We start from the raw sequence: 4,857 nt of genomic DNA, 5'->3' as shown, positions 1-4,857 counted from the left end.
TTTTATTTTATTTTATTTTATTCTCTTCTGGCGCTGAGGGCCTGACCTGCTGTTTCAGAGCTGGGGACACCAAGTGACATTAACAGGCAGAGAGACCAGAGTTGGTGGCTTTGGCTGTGACTGATCCTACCCCAGGTCTTGGGTTTCTCCCAGGCCGCAGAACCTTCTGACTGTTTCCAGCTCTGAGCTTCTCTCTGTCACAGAGACTCTCACAGATGCATTTTCAGCTCCCTGTTGAACGGACACTGCCTGCTCCCACCCCCCACCCTGCCACATCTCTGACTGTAAATACCACCAAGGCCTCCACAGCCCTTGTTTATACATTTCTGATGTATTGTTCCTTTTGTATTTTATATATGTATAAATATGCATTGTTTTATATTGGACTCAGTACGGTGACACAGAGCATTTCAAACACAGGCTGCTTCACATTTCTCCGTGAACTCCTTTTGTAACTGTGTTGTTGGTTTTGTTGTTTTGGATATTCCGTAGCAATAAAGGTTCAAAGACGGAAAATGAGCTGTTTCACCCAGCTCTGGAGTCGGAGTTGGGCTGGGCTGGGCAGGAGCCAGGGCAGGGACGTGACCTCAGAGGCACCCAAAGGACTCGGGGATGGTTTTGCAGCAGCCGTGATCCTCCTCCCTGTCCTGCATGGACTGTTTGAACTCCTCACTCTGCCAGCTCTCAGTCCTTCCCCCCTGTGCTACAACTGTTTACAGCTGATTCCCATTCAGGTAATCCAATGCCAAGGGGAGCCCTGTATTTTCTAATTAATCCTCTGACCAATGGAAACTGGGGCCTTTCCTCCTTCCTCCTCTTCATCCTCTGCTTTTCCTCTCCACGTTTAAGATGCACCTGAGTCCCGTGACTGGGGAAGAGAGAACAGCTCTGCTTTCACTGGGAAAGAAATGCATCAGGTGGGTGAATTTTGTGTTACTTAAGTGTTGGTAGAGGCCTCTAAGATGAAGCTCAGATAAGTTAAAGGCTTATCAACCTTTGAGATCTCTCCAGCACTCTGCGCTCCCTCATTTCATATCACAAACTCCTTCTTCAGCAGGATTTCTCTGATTCACTGTTGGTTCTGTGAGGCTGCGCCTGCAGTCCTCCTGCAGAACTTCAGCTCCAGTTCAAACCAGTCACACCAGGAATCCCCCAACGCTCAGTGTTGCCCATCTGACCCCCTTCTCTCTGACTCCAGTGACTCGAGCAGCACCACTCCTAATTTACAACAGCAAAAACGTTGTAACCTCGGGTTCCCAGAAGAACAAAGCTGGATTTTGCTGGATTTCAAGGCGTTCCATCCCACGGGAAACCACCCTGAGCTCTGCAGGGCTCCCTGAGTCTGCACCTCCCAAACAACTCCCCGGCTTTCTGCCGGTGGGATGGGGGCAGAGAACCAGGGGCTTTTCCCGGGTGATCCTGGCTCTGGGAGGGTTTCGGTGCCGGTGCTCGCTGCGGGCAGGGAAGCGCCGGTTGATCCAGGGCAGCGCAGGAGCGGAGCCTCCGCCCGCTGCCACCCAGAGGTGGGTGTTTTGCTGACTGGCTCAGTATCGCTCATCCCTCCCAGCCAAGGGCGAGGAGTTGCCGCGGAGGTTGCGCAAAGCAGAGCTCCCAAATATGTGAGAGCATTCCTGGCTCCTCGCCCGGAGCCCACCAGTTCCTTTTGAAGATCAAGATACGAGAGAAGGACGGAGGCGATTCACACACACACACCCCCCCCAGCGAGCAGAGGTCGTGTGAAAGTGGGAGAAGTTGTGTTGTGCAAAGGGCTCCTGCTGACACAGGAGGGGCTGCCCCGGACAGCTGGGAGCTGGTTTGTGCTGACTCCAGTCAGGAACACAAACTGGTTTAGGAGATGGACACTGCAGCGGCTGGATGTGTGCTCTGCACAGCACAGTGTGCGACAGACCCCAGAGCCCATCCCTGAGCTCCAGGATCTGCCCCCCTGCCCTTCTCCCTTATTCCTGCCCTGCTCAGGATGGACCTCCCCTTCCAGGGTAGCATTCCCTATGGTCAGCCTGCAGCACTGGTGTTCTCAGCTGAAAACACAGAGGAGGTGTTTTTTTTTTTGGCATTAATTATTATTTTGTCTTAATTATTCAACATCTACAAAACTGGAAGCTTTCAAACCAGCTTTAGCTAATGACCATTCTCTAATTCACAGAGCCAAGTTCCACCAATGAGCTGCTGAGCTACCCGTGAGCCAGCCCTTTTAGGCTGAGAGCAGGACTGCTCACTGTGTGCTGTGCAGGGTTTGGGGGAAATCCTGGGGGAGGAATCCCACTCTGGCATCCCAGTCCTGCTGCTCACAGGCTGGGAGCCACTTCCCCCCCCTCCCCGCAGCTGTGGAGGAAGGAACACTTCCAAAGTGCTCCTGGTGAATGAGTGCCCACAAAGACAGGGGTGCATCCAAAAGAGAAGCAGCAGCAGCAGCATGTGAGCTGAGTTGTGCAAGAGCTCTGGTATCCCCGGCGCTGGGCGGAGGGCTCTGCTCTTCACTTCTGCAAACAACACCCAGTTTCTGTGTCTTTATTCGTGCTTATTCATTCCTTGCATCATCAGCCAGGCAGCCCAGGAGCTCGGTGTGTGGTGTGCTTCTGCAGTGCTATGAAGGGAAAAGCAGCATCCCGTGTTTTGTTGGGACACCCACACGCCGTGCTCGGAGGAGCCCTGGCACTGTGCTGGGTATCGGAGGAGAGGATTGAAGACAGGAAAATGAAGCCCTGTCTGCATCTGCTTTGCAGAGTGGAAACCTTCCATAAAGCTGCTGAGGGTTCCCCCAGCTCTGCTGTCTCACCTGTTTCCCCTTGGGTTTGGATAATTGAATTTCTGATGGGCCCAGTTGAAGTGCTATGTTTATTTTACAATCTATTTTACAATGTTTATTGTAAAATACGTGGATTTGCAGTGGTCCAGCCCTGCAGACACATACCAAGTGACTCCAACTGGGGGTCCCTCCTGTTCTCTCCCACTGCCTGGATCAGGAGAGGGCACAGGCTCCAACCCCAGCAGTTGGGTGTGGAGTGTTTGTGTGTTTTCTGATAACACAGACTGGTGATCTTCTCCCCTCATATTTAATTTGCCCTCTATCCTTATCAAATGCCTCTTGGCATTGCTTCCCTCCCAGCCTGCAGCTTCCCCCTCTTTTACCAACCCCCTGTGACAAGATACAAGTGCTGAGAGATGTAGTAAAGATGTAGTAAAGATACCCCTGTTGGGTAAGGAGAGCCCTGGGCTTTCTCATGGGCTCATTTTTTTTGTTTTCCATGGTCAGGAATTTATTGTTGATCTTAATCTTAGGCCAGGCAACGTCACTGCACGGGGACAATAAATGCTCTTGAACAGTCTGCTGATGGATTTATTTGTCTTCTCATGAGGAGTCCATGAGGGGTAGGAGGGCCTGGGAGAGGGGAGTTTCCGTTGGTGCCTTTGCATCTCTTTGAAACAGTGGTGGGATGGAACACGTGGGAATGGCAGTTCTGGCTCAAAGGAAGTACTTGAGACTTCTACAAGCCTCTCTCCAGCTCTAATTCCCAGCCCCAGGTTTTACCCTGGTTCCTTGGCATGCTGGGCAGCCACGAGTATCCCTTGCCATTCCTGCCCAGTGGTTCCCAGCTTCGAGTCTTTATGCCCAGTGTTCTCCTCTGGGGGTGAGTTTAGGCACAAAACAAACACAGCCTAAATGTCTAAAGCCCCTGCTTGGGATGTGAGGGATCTTCTTCCAGGTCGTGTGTGCTGTGGCTTCTTCCTCTGTGCAGTGGGGATAAGAAATTGCTCCCACATCTCAGGGTGGTGCAGGATTTAATTACTGTTTGTACCTCTCTGGGGCCCCTGATCCACTGCTCCAGGCTGTTCTCAACCCACACTCCCCTTCCAGGCACCTCAGAGCCAGTGCCTGTGGATCTATGGCAGTGACCAGCCCCCTTGGAGCAGGATGGACAGTGGGACACTGGGATGGCTCTGCTGTCTGATGTGTTTTCATCCATCCCATCAAAGTGGTGTCTCCCAGGCTGGACTCGCCTGGAAGGAGCTTTCTTTGCTTCCCTGGGAGGTTTGTGTGGCTGAGAGGTCGCAGGCTCTGGAATAACTCTCAGTTCCAGGTCTCTGACTTGCAGCAGGGTGTTATTGCCTGGGAAGACAATCAGTGCTGGAGTGACCTACAGGACAAACAGGCAAGGGGTGCAAACACCAAACCAGGCACTGGGAGAGCAGAGTGCATCCATCAGGGAAGGTGAGAGAGGAAAAGGAACCGGTGTGACAGGACTGTGTGGGGAAGCTGCTGCTGGATTTAAAAGTGCTGTCCCGGGCAGAGCTGATTTCCAGGGACACTGATAAGGCAACACTAAACTCTGTCCCGAGCACAGGAACAAATGGATCATTAGCAGTGTCAAAGAATCAAGCAGGAGGAGAACTCCCAGGTGGTGGAAGTTGTGAGATAAACTCTGTGCCCTCACGCTGCAGGTCCCAAACCTCAGCAGGCAGTGGGCCAGCAGCACATGTTGGGTGCATTATGCACCAGTGTGGCTTCTCCTGAAGCCTCTGGCTTTCACAGCGAGCTGTGGGGGTGTTCTGGTGATTCCTTAAGGCTACTCCAAACTTCCAGGGTGGTTTCCAGGTGGTTTTCTCAGCAGAGCTTCCAAGGGACCTTCCCAGAGCTCACGGAAGGGAGACCCACCAGTGTCTGTGGCACTGAGATCAGACATGCCTTGAGAAGCTCTGAGGCAGCTGGATTTGTGTGTTAAGGTGCTCTGCACCACGGAGGATCAGAACCAAAATCAACAGCAACACCTCCCCTCCCAGCTCAAGGCTCACAGGTCCAGAGAAGGCCGTTTTCCAAATGTCTCCAAATGAAATCCT

This window comes from Pipra filicauda, unplaced genomic scaffold (assembly GCF_003945595.2).
Source record: "Pipra filicauda isolate LSUMZ 115617 unplaced genomic scaffold, ASM394559v2 scaffold219_size1829416_pilon, whole genome shotgun sequence".
NCBI lineage: Eukaryota > Metazoa > Chordata > Aves > Passeriformes > Pipridae > Pipra > Pipra filicauda.
This window is presented reverse-complemented; position numbering follows the sequence as displayed.